The sequence below is a fragment of the Mizuhopecten yessoensis genome, unplaced genomic scaffold, assembly GCF_002113885.1.
Source record: "Mizuhopecten yessoensis strain PY_sf001 unplaced genomic scaffold, ASM211388v2 scaffold11029, whole genome shotgun sequence".
Taxonomy (NCBI): Eukaryota; Metazoa; Mollusca; class Bivalvia; order Pectinida; family Pectinidae; genus Mizuhopecten; species Mizuhopecten yessoensis.
The window spans coordinates 355,021-371,263 of NW_018408843.1; the positions used below are offsets into that span (position 1 = coordinate 355,021).

At 38.8% G+C, this 16,243-nt stretch overlaps 1 protein-coding gene across 1 annotated transcript in view; it reads left to right on the forward strand.

The window, feature by feature from the left end:
• The first annotated feature begins 307 nt into the window (after window positions 1-307).
• LOC110464743 overlaps window positions 308-16,243 on the forward strand; it is a 31,466-nt gene continuing 15,530 nt past the window's right edge. Inside the window, exon 1 of the mRNA XM_021520114.1 lies at window positions 308-743. The gene's annotated coding sequence lies outside the window, so the exon portion shown is untranslated. The remainder of the gene's footprint in view (window positions 744-16,243) is intronic.

Sequence of the window (16,243 nt, forward strand, 5' to 3'; positions counted from 1 at the left end):
TATAGTGATAAATGTAACATTTCGGTCGTAAACTGTCAAACCTCGATTTAATCAATCAAACTATGTCCATGTTTATCACATAGAATAACAGTCGGTTAGAAACCCGTCATTTCTTACTGGTCATCATATTGTCATGTGATTCGAATACTCGATTTTCATTGGCTCCCAATAAGGATGCGGGGGATCTTTGATTTCCTAAGAAACATCACCGTCAAACCTGAACGAATTTTTCGTATCAACAACGTATCACAACCGATTAGATCGGTCACCTTAACCTTGACACGCCCACCACATTAACGCCTCCTTCCCTCATTACGTGGCTGCAAAGGGTGCGACCAGAACAAATTATAGGAATGTTGTCGCGTTTGCAGCATTGATCATTTGTGTAAGACCTATCGCCTTCTCTGATTCGGCGTCATAGCACCACGCACGCCGATACCAATAGGATGTCGGCTACACATCAAACCGTTTCTCAGATTCACTGACAGCGTCACGCCGAAGAGTGTCAATGGACATTGTTGATTCCATCTCTCTTGGGGTACCCTGTACGGTAGAAATAGGCTGTGTCCAATCATTCATCCTTTCTTCATTTGGAAGGCACGCGCCTGCTGGGACGTAGCAGTAGATTAAATAGATTCACCTTTGTCAGTCGGGATTTCAATATTAACTTAGGTGAGGAATCAACGAGGCTCAACTCAAAGTTACCAGTGTAGAGCAAAAGGATACAAAGGGGCACATTTCAGGTAAGAGATTTGCCTAATGAGTGCAATAGCTAAACGTTTCAGTTTATTTTTCTGCTGTTAATTATTTTGTTTTTTGGGGTTTCCGATACATATTTGTGAGGGTCCATGATGTCTTATTTTATATTGGTGTCTGCTAGTTATCTATTGTGTTTATGCTAGTATTAACTATTTGTTCATGTTTTATCCTGCAGTAGTGACAATACTGTGCAATGTAAAACGTTTATTCACATTGCAGAACATTTTATCATGTACAATATCATTGCAGAACAAAGTAACAGCAACATACGCTGATACTTAGGCCTAGAGCGATATGTTATCGTCTATGCTGCTGTCAATAAAAGTTGAAAGATTTAAACTCGAACTGGAGGATTGCATGGCCCTAGATTCTAGAAAAATGTTTCTTGATCATCTCATTAATTCCGGCATACTTAGCTCAGTGACGCTGACAGGTAGCGACGTAAATGTTATGCTATTGCTATTATGATATTAGTTTTGCATTGTCTACAGCTTTTATTGTGGCGCTGGTCCAGTTAAAGTCGAAGTCTAAGATTTTTCATTATTCGTAATGTATTTTATATTGTAGCAATTACAAGGTATGTTACAGACGGGAGCTAGCATAGTAGACATTGACGCTCGTCAACCTATAACATATAACCGATGCAATAAATAAATCGATGCTAGAATATTACATCGATTTTCTATATATCCGCTATCACTACACTCAAGTCACATATAAATATAATTAGACATTGCATTAACGAAATTGAAATATAACTTACTTTGCTTACTAAACCAAATTCTTTACAATGTGTTAACATTGCTATGTATATCTAACTAAAAAAGTACTATGCAATGTTTTGGTCATATCTAGCCACTTTATTTAGCTATATAGGCGTGTGTTTATCTCACGACTCAGATTGCACGAGTGTATGGGGCGTATGGAAGATTTTTCAGAGGAGGTTTAAATCCGAGAGAAATGATATTTTCGGATAATAAACGAGTGCAGTTTTAGAGATGAACATATTTGCTCGACAAGCTTTTATGACATAGAGGAGTTGTTCTTTATATGCATATTACATATTCTGCAAAATATACCTCACAATTTTCACAATCTAATTCCCGAAATAATTCTCCCAAGAACAATTGTTGACGAGGTCGAGGTCGGAATAATGGTGTCACGTGTCCATATCAGTATTCGCAATCAAGCCTTGTTTTATTTTCTCAATTTGATCAGTGAGTAACAAACGACGAGTTCCAACAAAAGACGTTCCGGCCTCTGTGGTTATAAAACAATAGTCATTGGTCACCTCCACGCTATCAGGAGTTCCGGCCTCTGTGGTTATAAAACAATAGTCATTGGTCACCTCCCCGTTATCAGGAGTTCCGGCCTCTGTGGTTATAAAACAATAGTCATTGGTCCCCTCCACGTTATCAGGAGTTCCGGCCTCTGTGGTTATAAAACAATAGTCATTGGTCACCACCACGTTATCAGAAGTTCCGGCCTCTGTGGTAATAAAACAATAGTCATTGGTCACCCCCACGTTATCAGGAGTTCCGGCCTCTGTGGTTATAAAACAATAGTCATTGGTCCTCTCCACGTTATCAGGAGTTCCGGCCTCTGTGGTAATAAAACAATAGTCATTGGTCTCCTCCACGTTATCAGGATTTCCCGCCTCTGTGGTAATAAAACAATAGTCATTGGTCTCCTCCACGTTATCAGGAGTTCCGGCCTCTGTGGTAATAAAACAATAGTCATTGGTCACCTCCACGTTATCAGAAGTTCCGGCCTCTGTGGTAATAAAACAATAGTCATTGGTCTCCTCCACGTTATCAGGATTTCCCGCCTCTGTGGTAATAAAACAATAGTCATTGGTCACCCCCACGTTATCAGGAGTTCCGGCCTCTGTGGTTATAAAACAATAGTCATTGGTCCCCTCCACGTTATCAGGAGTTCCGGCCTCTGTGGTTATAAAACAATAGTCATTGGTCACCTCCACGCTATCAGGAGTTCCGGCCTCTGTGGTTATAAAACAATAGTCATTGGTCACCTCCACGCTATCAGGAGTTCCGGCCTCTGTGGTTATAAAACAATAGTCATTGGTCCCCTCCACGTTATCAGGAGTTCCGGCCTCTGTGGTTATAAAACAATAGTCATTGGTCACCTCAACGTTATCAGGAGTTCCGGCCTCTGTGGTAATAAAACAATAGTCATTGGTCTCCTCCACGTTATCAGGAGTTCCGGCCTCTGTGGTTATAAAACAATAGTCATTGGTCACCTCAACGTTATCAGGAGTTCCGGCCTCTGTGGTTATAAAACAATAGTCATTGGTCCCCTCCACGTTATCAGGAGTTCCGGCCTCTGTGGTAATAAAACAAATAGTCATTGGTCACCTCCACGTTATCAGGAGGTCCGGCCTCTGTGGTTATAAAACAATAGTCATTGGTCACCACCACGTCATCAGGAGTTCCGGCCTCTGTGGTAATAAAACAAATAGTCATTGGTCACCTCCACGTTATCAGGAGATCCGGCCTCTGTGGTTATAAAACAATAGTCATTGGTCACCTCAACGTTATCAGGAGTTCCGGCCTCTGTGGTTATAAAACAATAGTCATTGGTCATCTCCGCGTTAAGATACTATATTTTAATAATAATTTCTGAAATTCCAGAACTATATACAAAATGATTATGCAGTCTTATAAAACGCATATTGAGCTCGTGTTATCCTTGAAAGGAGTTGTGATCATTCTTTTCAATAAGACACTCGCAAAATACTCGAATGTTAATGAATAACGATATAATTAACTAGCTTTCCTGACACATTTCTGGAGGTGAAGACGTGCGGTAGACCCGTGCTGATAGTTAATTAGTATATGTAATACCATCATTATAACGGAGGAATGGAGGTGGACTAGAACTAAATCTTAGTCAGGTTTGGACACCCACTCAGTGACTCACTAGAAAGGTATACCCAGGAAGGGCGGCACTCTAATAACTTACCAAACCGGCAGTTTTATAAGAATACACTTACCTTCTTTCCACGTTAAGGTCTCCTTACTACTGGAAAAAAAACTGAGTTTTTCAGCATGACCATAGCTATGATCAAGCATTTCTGAAAAGAAAAATAGATCTTGTAAGAAAATTGTTTGAAATAATCAACAACGGTGTTTTGATAGTAAACATCCAGCGGGGTAAGACCTGGTTACACACCCTGGACTTGATAGTAAACATCCAGCGGGATAAGACCTGGTTACACACCCTGGACATGATAGTAAACATCCAGCGGGGTAAGACCTGGTTACACACCCTGGACTTGATAGTAAACATCCAGCGGGATAAGACCTGGTTACACACCCTGGACATGATAGTAAACATCCAGCGGGGTAAGACCTGGTTACACACCCTGGACTTGATAGTAAACATCCAGCGGGATAAGACCTGGTTACACACCCTGGACATGATAGTAAACATCCAGCGGGGTAAGACCTGGTTACACACCCTGGACTTGATAGTAAACATCCAGCGGGATAAGACCTGGTTACACACCCTGGACATGATAGTAAACATCCAGCGGGGTAAGACCTGGTTACACACCCTGGACTTGATAGTAAACATCCAGCGGGATAAGACCTGGTTACACACCCTGGACATGATAGTAAACATCCAGCGGGGTAAGACCTGGTTACACACCCTGGACTTGATAGTAAACATCCAGCGGGATAAGACCTGGTTACACACCCTGGACATGATAGTAAACATCCAGCGGGGTAAGACCTGGTTACACACCCTGGACTTGATAGTAAACATCCAGCGGGATAAGACCTGGTTACACACCCTGGACTTGATAGTAAACATCCAGCGGGGTAAGACCTGGTTACACACCCTGTACTTGATAGTAAACATCCAGCGGGGTAAGACCTGGTTACACACCCTGTACTTGATAGTAAACATCCAGCGGGGTAAGACCTGGTTACACACCCTGTACTTGATAGTAAACATCCAGCGGGGTAAGACCTGGTTACACACCCTGTACTTGATAGTAAACATCCAGCGGGGTAAGACCTGGTTACACACCCTGTACTTGATAGTAAACATCCAGCGGGGTAAGACCTGGTTACACACCCTGTACTTGATAGTAAACATCCAGCGGGGTAAGACCTGGTTACACACCCTGTACTTGATAGTAAACATCCAGCGGGGTAAGACCTGGTTACACACCCTGTACTTGATAGTAAACATCCAGCGGGGTAAGACCTGGTTACACACCCTGTACTTGATAGTAAACATCCAGCGGGGTAAGACCTGGTTACACACCCTGTACTTGATAGTAAACATCCAGCGGGGTAAGACCTGGTTACACACCCTGTACTTGATAGTAAACATCCAGCGGGGTAAGACCTGGTTACACACCCTGTACTTGATAGTAAACATCCAGCGGGGTAAGACCTGGTTACACACCCTGTACTTGATAGTAAACATCCAGCGGGGTAAGACCTGGTTACACACCCTGTACTTGATAGTAAACATCCAGCGGGGTAAGACCTGGTTACACACCCTGTACTTGATAGTAAACATCCAGCGGGGTAAGACCTGGTTACACACCCTGTACTTGATAGTAAACATCCAGCGGGGTAAGACCTGGTTACACACCCTGTACTTGATAGTAAACATCCAGCGGGGTAAGACCTGGTTACACACCCTGTACTTGATAGTAAACATCCAGCGGGGTAAGACCTGGTTACACACCCTGTACTTGATAGTAAACATCCAGCGGGGTAAGACCTGGTTACACACCCTGTACTTGATAGTAAACATCCAGCGGGGTAAGACCTGGTTACACACCCTGTACTTGATAGTAAACATCCAGCGGGGTAAGACCTGGTTACACACCCTGTACTTGATAGTAAACATCCAGCGGGGTAAGACCTGGTTACACACCCTGTACTTGATAGTAAACATCCAGCGGGGTAAGACCTGGTTACACACCCTGTACTTGATAGTAAACATCCAGCGGGGTAAGACCTGGTTACACACCCTGTACTTGATAGTAAACATCCAGCGGGGTAAGACCTGGTTACACACCCTGTACTTGATAGTAAACATCCAGCGGGGTAAGACCTGGTTACACACCCTGGACTTGATAGTAAACATCCAGCGGGGTAAGACCTGGTTACACACCCTATACTTGATAGTAAACATCCAGCGGGGTGAGACCTGGTTACACACCCTGGACTTGATAGTAAACATCCAGCGTGGTAAGACCTGGTTACACACCCTGGATTTGATAGTAAACATCAAGTGTGGTAAGACCTGGTTACACACTCTGGACTTGATAGTAAACATCCAGCGTGGTGAGACCTGGTTACACACTCTGGACTTGATAGTAAGCATCCAGCGGGGTAAGACCTGGTTACACACCCTGTACTTGATAGTTAACATCCAGCGGGGTAAGACCTGGTTACACACCCTACTACTCAAACTGAACATACAGTGTGATGGAAAGTACCTCTTGACCTGCATTCAAGAAAGATAGTTTCATTTGAATGTCACTACTCTGCATGTAAAGTGGAAAATACCAAAAATCAAAAAATATCACTACTCAAGCCTCATCACTCATTGTGTCCTGCTGCAAATACAAACTTGGAAACTGTGTCAAATAAAATTTAATCACTAGAATAGATCTTGTTGAACAATTCTATGTAACAAAAATTTACATATCTGTCACAGATCAGACAGGAAAAACTATTTAGTAACCCACCTGAAATGTCCTTATGCACTACAACGACCCGGACGTGTAATTGTGGTCTTAGGCCATAGATAACTAAGCGGGTGTTAATGGGAGGTAATTGTATATAGGGTAAAACACAGTACAGGAGACGGTGATCCTTATATGTATACAACTATTTCTAGAACATTTAACTTGTCATAGTTGACAACTGCATAGAGTAAAACAAATTAACATTTTCAAATTTGCGAAATGATGTAACGCGCAAAAATCAGCAAATTAACAGAATCACATTTACGTAATAGTTATGGAATTATGACTATGACATATTGTTGTACATTCAGCGTTATTATAGCCTGCTTATACACGTCATTGCCGCTTTACTGTCGGAGGATATGTCAACACACTCGCAGTCTGTCTGATCAGTGATATCTATATCTAATCATTCTCAATAAAGCTGATGTTTTCTGTTAGGACGACAGTTATATCTAATACAGTTTACATGGTACATGGTACCTTTAAATGACAAATACGGAATATATGTGTTACATACATGTCCAAGTCTATCAACAATTGACAGTATGTATCGCATGTACTTTATTACACATATAAACACGTAAAGAATATAACAACAACAACGTCAAATCCACCTACGTTTAAAGGAGTTCCACTTCCAAATAGAAAATATATGTTTTGACTTTTTGTACTTTGCTGATGGTCTTTGATAATTCAAAGAGGTATAGAAGAATGTTTGTATTTCTTCAGTTTTATTTACAACAAAAGTTAACATATGAAGGGAGGTAGCTCCTACAAAAATAACATATATAATGTAAAAGGTGACATGCATCCTTAAATGTATGTGTGAATTGTTGCGTCAGGACCTCAGAAACCCCCGGGCACCTTGACGAATCTGAACACCTAGTACAATGCGTTGAGTTATTTCTGTCACCTCTATCGAGTGTGGTGTGGACCATTGGTAATACACAAGTCAATATTTAGTGGGTGACATTTCTACATTTCTACTGAGCGTTATAACGTTAACTTCGTCAGACGAATTAGCACTGAAGCGTATGATCAGGTCAGAAATAGGTCAACTGTCCAATCGGTTTTGGCTGAACATTGCTGACAGTTCATTTGCCGTGGATATGTACATCCAATCACTTTGGATCAGATTTTGAATACGATGATTTCATTATACTGAATTTTTGGTCGACGTATTAAATATATAACAGACATGTTTGTAGGCCGAAGTATTCTGACGTTTTATCGACTTTTTTCATATCGGTCTGTCGTCGATTAACGTCAGACCTCCGGCCTTCTATAATATGCGGGAAATATGCGCCCCGCGCCCGGAGCGTACTTCAAACTTTCACACACATGTCGCACATGGATCGGAAGATCTATTCTTTATGCACTAGGTGGTATCAATAACATGTTTCAAAGATCTTTACGAAAAGTATTTTCCAGCGTTTTCTATACCAACCCATTTTTTTAATGGAAATTAGGCCATGAGCAATGTCACATTCCTTGATGAGATCTCGCGTTACCGAAGGTATTTCTCAACGTTATGGCGTAGGCCGGTGGGATTTTAGTCACGTGGCATTAGAAGGCGGGGCTATCAATAAACTAGAGTAAAACAGAGTAAGTTTGAAAACATAGGTTTTTAGTGATTGTATTGGTTGTTTGAGGCATGCTATGCATGTTCATCTTGTGCATAAAGAATGCAAAAAGAACTATTATATAGACTTTTGTGAATGGCATGTATGAGGCACTGCATGTACCCTGTGACAGAGGTGCGACTTTGGCTTAAACAAACTTATAACACCATGTGCCGGTGTTTAAAAACATCGTTCATATTGTTCCGAAATAACACTGGCAGCTTTAATACAAGATATCTATTACGAACGCCAGTATGTCACATTATAAACTGCGGATCAACACGTGTCACGGTATGATGAATGCACGTGCGTTGTAATACTGAACATCATTATGTTCGATTCCACGACTCTTGGAACAAGTCAAAGTGAGAAAGCAGAAGTTTTCAGTATTACAGAAACTAGCAGAAAGAGTTTATACTTAACGATATCTGTATGATTATCACAATCTGTTTGTTGAATCTGTGCGTTTTCATGTGCTTTTAATAGAGTACGCTTAATTAGAATTGGTAAGTGACTGACCTTTCAATATTAAAGAATAAACCCTAAAACTAAACCTAGGATTCTTACGGATGTCTTCATTAATACGATGTACCGAAGTTAGATGAGTAACAAACTACAGTATCCCCCATGGATACGACTACCAGTGGGCTTTATTGAATTACATCGATCAGTAAATAAATCACCTCCACACGAACCCCGAGACAATAGCGCTGCAGACCAAGGTGTGACAAAGGTCAGATAAGCCGATAACTGATAGTTTATAAGGTCCCTTTTGGCCAAACCCTAATGGCAAATCACCTTTGTGATAGTTAAAGTGATTAACTGCTTTCAATGACGAATACATTGCTGTTGAATTTGTGATACATATGTCAGCTTGGTCCCAAAAGCCATGAGCTGATTTGGTAGACAATGACTGAGCGGTCGGCTCGGGTGTTAATAACATATATTATTGCTTTTATATTACAGCATCATGTCTGGAATTGTACAATTGATGTCATCGAACAAAAGACATATATAATACGTGATACGGTCACAAAAATATGATATTTTAACTTGATATGTCAGCTATATCTAACTTAACCTATATGACATATCGTACGTATTTTGTTGTTTGTTTCAAAATGACTAATGGACAAACACTATTTGTTCAAGAACTGCCCTGGGATAAACAATAATAAAACCAACATGAAAACTCATGACGCAAGGAATAAAAACTGCGCCTACCAGCAAAACCAAATTCAAACGATCTAGGTGTCATGGCCGAAAGGATTATCATTGAACGATTCCTCCCATTCCCTGTGAGCCTTACTTTAGTGATTCCTCCCATTCCCTGTGAGCCTTCCTTTAGTGATTCCTTCCATTCCCTGTGAGCCTTACTTTAGTGATTCAGTCCATTCCCTGTGAGCCTTACTTTAGTGATTCCTCCCATTCCCTGTGAGCCTTACTTTAGTGATTCAGTCCATTCCCTGTGAGCCTTACTTTAGTGATTCAGTCCATTCCCTGTGAGCCTTACTTTAGTGATTCATTCCATTCCCTGTGAGACTTACTTTAGTGATTCATTCCATTCCCTGTGATCCTTACTTTAGTGATTCATTCCATTCCCTGTGAGACTTACTTTAGTGATTCATTCCATTCCCTGTGATCCTTACTTTAGTGATTCATTCCATTCCCTGTGAGCCTTACTTTAGTGATTCCTGCCATTCCCTGTGAGCCTTACTTTAGTGATTCCTGCCATTCCCTGTGAGCCTTACTTTAGTGATTCAGTCCATTCCCTGTGAGCCTTACTTTAGTGATTCCTTACATTCCCTGTGAGCCTAACTTTAGTGATTCCTCCCATTCCCTGTGAGCCTTACTTTAGTGATTCCTCCCATTCCCTGTGAGCCTTACTTTAGTGATTCCTCCCATTCCCTGTGAGCCTTACTTTAGTGATTCATCCCATTCCCTGTGAGCCTTACTTTAGTGATTCCTCCCATTCCCTGTGAGCCTTCCTTTAGTGATTCATTCCATTCCCTGTGAGCCTTACTTTAGTGATTCCTTCCATTCCCTATGAGCCTTACTTTAGTGATTCCTTCCATTCCCTGTGAGCCTTACTTTAGTGATTCATTCCATTCCCTGTGAGCCTTACTTTAGTGATTCAGTCTATTCTAAGCAATGCAATACAAGGCTCCTTGTTTTATACATGGCAATAATATTATTATATAAAATGTTGTATTACCCAAGCAGCCGAACTCCATTTTCGCTGGAACTCAACGGTGTTTCATCCACCGATCAGACGAAGAGTAACAAGAATGAATTCCGAATGTTTCAGAATCGTTTAATGCTACGGTAACTTAATAATAATAATAGTCTTTATTTAAACTCGATTACAGCTTGGCGTCATTATTCCGTCCTCAACATCGTTTTGTTGGACATAATCAATAGGTTCAATATTTAAGAAGGAAACTGAATATAGATACAGGAAAATAAAGCATAACAAAGAATAGTTTTTGTGATGGGTGTGTAATAAAAGCAATAACATATAAATAAGTGTGTATTCATCTGACATCACAGGACGCACTCGATTTTTTGCAGTATAAACAAGTTTTCCTCGGGCTGAAGCCCTCGTGAGGTATACCCATATGTGATATACACTCGTTCTGTAAGATATATCAGGTAAATATATATGTGATATACACTCGTTCTGTAAGATATATCAGGTAAATATATTTGTGAAGCATTGCCTTCATATATCAACTTAATGATGATTTGTCGATTATATCAGACAGATATATCATAAAACGAACATTTCGGAACTCTACGCAGAACAATTTAGTAATTTTATTAGACAAATTGGTATGCTGTATTACTTATCGTCACTACTCCGCTATGTATCAATTGTTTTTGGCTTCCAGTCAGATGAAAGGTGCATTATCCTTTGTTTATTACACCAAGGAGCAATAGAATTAATAGGTCATCGAGTTCTATCACGACAAATGTTTTTAGCAAACACTTCTATATGTATCAGATGTCTGGAAGATGTATCCTTATCTCTGTATACGCTTTTCTCATCTTTGATGTCATGAGATAAATGATTTCCCTCGAATCTTGTAATTGTTCAGATACTATCTAGTTAGAGCTCACCATGCTTCATGTATACCTACTAATACACTTGATAGTAAAGCATCATACACAAGGGAAAATAATTCACCACTCTAAATGATGTTACAGAACTGCTTGTTTTTTCACATATACGGTATGCTATATCACATTCCATTATCAATACTAGTAACATATGGTATATCATAATGTCATATTTATATTAACATTAATGAATTCATATGCAGTATGTTATAATATTTTTTACACAACAATTTGTAATAAATCGATATGATCTGAAACAAGAGTGAAGTACAGTACATGGACACATTTCTTCGCTCCTCTGTAAAGTTCCTACATGGAAATACTTAAGTGCGAACACATCGTGAATCCAACTCAAAATCGATAAAAACAAGGACATATATTACCAAAGGATATATTTACATCGAGGAAATTTGAAAAAAAATAAAACGATAAATAAAACAAGGTGTTCCGGAAGGGTAAGCGTCTTCTACTTCATCGATTGTACCCACCATTTAAATGGCGAATCCAAGTGACGTCACGTCCTCACATCGGGAACTCGGGTAGTGACAACAAAACCGCAAGGTACTCCCTGTTTGTCATTTTTTTTAAAAAGATCAAGGAAAGTGGCTGAAGTTAAAAAGTCTGTGGTCTTAAGCTCTAGAGGGTTACACGATCATAAGGTTTAATGAACTACAGTCAACTTATATGAATTTCACAAAATAAGCTCCAAAATAATTTATAATTTACAACCATATATTCATATCGCCGTTCGCCTTTCTTTGTAAAGCAAACTCTTATAAAAAGAGAAAAAAAGGTGTTCCTTTAGTTTTGTGTGAGGATTGGTAGTGTAAATGGTCAAAAAGTTTAGATAAGGATGTTTAAGATTGATAAGGCATGCTCTCGTGTTTCCCACTGTCTGGCGTAGTCTTCCATAAAGTCCATATGTATTTTGAAATTAATCTTCCAATTGATAGTAGGAGTTTCCCGATACTAAGGACCCTTCATGAACAGCTCTGGTAGGTTTGTATTATTGATAATATCAAGGTTTCAAGTGCCTAAATGTCCACCTCGATCATGGTAGCATGAGTACGATCAGAAACGTCGACCTTTATATGACACAATGCAATATAACATATGCCCCGAGGATGTTATGGTAAACCGTCACCAATCTGTACATGTATCACGAGCATGGGCTGAAGGATAATCGTCTTCAATGGACTAGAAAATAGACAGTGATTCATTAAAGGATTAAGTATTAAACAGTTTTTTCTACAAGTAAATGCCTAATGAACTACATGTTATTTTATATTATTTCTAGTATTTAATTTGCTTCTGTTCCGTGTTTACCGTTATGATGACTTATTATGATTGATTTAATCCCCAAAATATCGTGCGAAACCGTATTTATTTACGTATTAAAATGGTCATTTGGTGCTAAGTATATGTACCGCCATCAAACAGAAAATGCTTTAAACACGACATGTGTAGTACAATTGTACGACATTTGAGAACAAATATCATACAGGGTATACAAAGGGCGGCAATGAAGCCTTTTCGAAACAGCCCTTAACAAAAACTCAATATCGAATATTAGATTCCGTCTGAATGTACTGGAAACTAGACGTTTTATCCCTGACCGATCGATACGGCCCTCTCATACTGAGCCGTAACATCAAAGCATTCCTCTGTCATTGGAGAGGGTCAACCATCTTTGTAATGCCTTGTTGAGACTCTTTGAGATGTGTGAAATGTATATTTATTCCAAATTGTAACTAGTGGCTACAGGAAGATATTGTATGGCTTTATTTCAACGTTTGTATAAAAATGATATTTTCATTTAGTTAGAAAACTTTTGATAAAATTAAGTTATTAAAATCATTTTACATTTAATACATTAACATAGTAGAGTCGTATTCGCTTTCTACTTCAGGATTCGGTCCAAATCTAACTCACATGTATCGTCTTTGTAATATGAAGAGTGCGTATGTACAACCATACACACTTATTTAGATGCTATAGTCGGTATCAACACCAATCACTTACATTGAATATCATCACATCTTGTAACATTATAGAACATGCTATGTATATAAATGTTGCCTCTCAAATGTAATTGATGTTTCGTCAATAATAATCAATGTTTTCGAGAATTGTTTTATCCTATTTTATCATTTTTGGTTCCTTATTTTAGTATCCACAAAGACATGGTTATATTACATTGTATCAATAGACTCAACACAATTCCATAGCAGACGCGGTACCAGAACATAATCAAATGTCCCGAGAACGAATGAAAGATGGACTTCATTTTATCTACTGACACGCTGACTTTCCACCTGATTTGTTATGATGAGACAGTGGGAACATTACAAACCAACAGCGAGTAATTAGATTGTGTTTAAGATACAAAAGTACACAATTAGCGAATTGATATCTACACGACAGGTTCAGATAGAATTCCTTATCTCCAGCGTGTTTGACAATCAGTTTATGTCCAACACTATAACACTATGCCAATTGTTTACCCGTGTAATACACACCCCTATATTTGTAGACGGCACACGGTCACCAGGGGGCGTTGATGGTTTTATGCCATCAGCAAATTTATTTACATTTACCCTCCTCCAGACAGACAGTATGTCTATTTGAAGTGACAATCCTATGAAAACGTGTGAGAGAAGTTCGAATAAGCGGAAATGCTTACGTCACATGTAAATTTTCAGATAATTCCCCGTAATTGTCGCCTTTGATTGTTTTATAGTTGCACATTCGCATGCTAGCGGTCCAAATAAGATTATGACACGCGATCTCTCCATTTGTTGTCTGGAGGCAAACCGCCATTAGGGCATTAACGTCCTGTAGCATCTGACACTGTTTAAAAAGTGGATGATCAATTGCAAATCGTCAAAGAATTGTTAGTCCATGCTAAACGGAATTAGCGAAACAGGATATTTGTTCGAAGAACATTGTTGTCACTGGATATACTGATACCATGAGATGAAATTGAATCATGATATTGAAAAACATAGTAGTTTCCTATATCTCCAATAAGATTCATCAGTTTGAAAATATGAAATATCGGAGTTTTACTTTTTATACAAACCATGTATGCATTAAACGTGTCGCATCGTTTCAAGACCGACTGTTCCCTTTGTCAAGCTATGACCGGTGACCGTGTGTCATCTAGAAATATTTGAGAGTGTACTACAAGCTTTGTCATAGCTTGACAAAAGGACCAGCCGGTCTTGAAACGTTACGACATTATTAATGCGTACATTGTTTGTGTCGAAAATAAAACTTTGATATTATAGTAGTTTTTGTTACACCAAATCAAAAGAATATGTAAAAAATCAAAATGTGAAGATCGCACGGTGCTGTTTTTATGCCATAGCCGAAAACCAAACGCTGTTGAATGCGTAAATATACTCTCTACCTTTCGAAGTTATTCCTTAAAAAATGTGGTATTAAGGAATTTGTGTCGTCACTGGAATACATGTTCTTGAAAAGAACAAACGCCACATAATGTCCGCTTCTTGATCTCACTCATTGGAAGTTTGGGGTGAGGGTTGGAGGTGTAGCTCCTCTCGTTAACTTCAGATCTCTATGTACGCCTTTTCTTCATGTTGTGAAACAAACTAGTATTAAAGTTCATTGTAATGTGTTATGGTTTAAAAACAAACAGGTTGCTGTGAAAATATGACGATGAATCTGTCAGCACTGCCTGCCATCACTGATGTGTTGAATATAAACTATTTTAACGGACCACAATGGAATGACTAACTGTTTTTCGTTATCGGTAGTGTCCACATTTCATAGGTCACTCGATCCTATAGGTACAAAAGTTCAACGTTCAGTGGATATTGACACCATTATTTTGCCTTAGCATCGTTTACTCCTATCATCTCTGGACAGTATGCTCCGAAGTGAAGTCAATGTAAACACTTATTGTGTGCGTTGGTGTGGGGTCTAATGAACGTATTATCATTCAGGAAATCACATTCCGTGTTTAATTTCCTGCATACTTTGTCATATCTAGCACTTCGTTTCTATCATGTTCTTGTAACTTATTTGTAGGGTTTCCTATTCTGTGACAGGCTTCAGGTGACAGTGTCATCTTAGTTTTTGGACAAATATGTCAATCTTAGTGTGTCAATACAATGTGTTTAAACATCTCTCACCACTGATGAACACGAAGATAACCTGATTGCAAGCCTCACCACCACCACCACCACAAAAAGACATTTGCTATTGTACTTTACTATGAGACGACAGAATAAATCTGATCAAGAATTATATTTTTGAAAATATATAACAACCTTATGTCTCTCATACTTACTTTGAACACATTCAGTATCATTTGTTCGGGTATTTATTGTCAATATATTGATTCAGTGATGAGTTTATGAACTTGATGTTGCTTGATGCTGTCAATTTAGCGTTGCTTTGAACTTCAGAATTAGCTAGAATGATTCACATCAACAGTAGTTGTAAACGTACTGCAAGCCAAAATGATTAACTTAAAGTGTAGAGTGTTCCAAACAATATGAAAACAATATCAATAGGAAAAACGTCTGTATAATACGGTATAAAGTTATCAACTTTAACTACAATAGATAATTTATACTTAAATAATTATTCTATATCAACAATGCCAGATTAAATTCCAGCTACAAGGTTACAGCCAACCTCAGGGACTGATGGTCTATCCGCTGTCTTCCACTTTATGACGTAAAATAAACACTAAACATCATAATAAAATAATTAGATACAGAAGCAGCACTATATGGTCATTTCTTCTATTCAATATGCATTGGTAGTACTTAAGGTCAAAGATTGAAATTCAAGTGTAAAGTGTTTCAAAAAAATGTGCAGAAAATATCAAAAGGTTGAACATGTCTATAAAATACTTATAAGGTTATACAGTATATATATATATATATATATATATAAAACAAAAAATTCCAGATCGTCCGCTAGGCCTTTCTGCCTTCTAGGGCTTCTTCAGGCGGATCCGCCTGAA